The sequence below is a fragment of the Octopus bimaculoides genome, chromosome 14 (assembly GCF_001194135.2).
Source record: "Octopus bimaculoides isolate UCB-OBI-ISO-001 chromosome 14, ASM119413v2, whole genome shotgun sequence".
NCBI classification, from domain to species: domain Eukaryota; kingdom Metazoa; phylum Mollusca; class Cephalopoda; order Octopoda; family Octopodidae; genus Octopus; species Octopus bimaculoides.
Genome location: NC_068994.1, coordinates 13,923,416 through 13,923,695, shown reverse-complemented (window position 1 = coordinate 13,923,695; position 280 = coordinate 13,923,416).

Sequence of the window (280 nt, the reverse complement as noted above, 5' to 3'; positions counted from 1 at the left end):
TATATATATATATATGTATGTATATATACGTGTGTGTGTGTGTATAAATACACACACACTCATACATATGTATTCAAATATCTATATATATAATTATGTTGAATATATACATACAACGTGTATGTATTATATATCTACATACACTATGTATAATATATGTATTGTATACATACTTAGACAATGTATAATATTTATGTTGCATATATACATATATTATGAATATTTGTATTGTATATACACACTCACTATGTGTAATATATATATATATATATATATATAT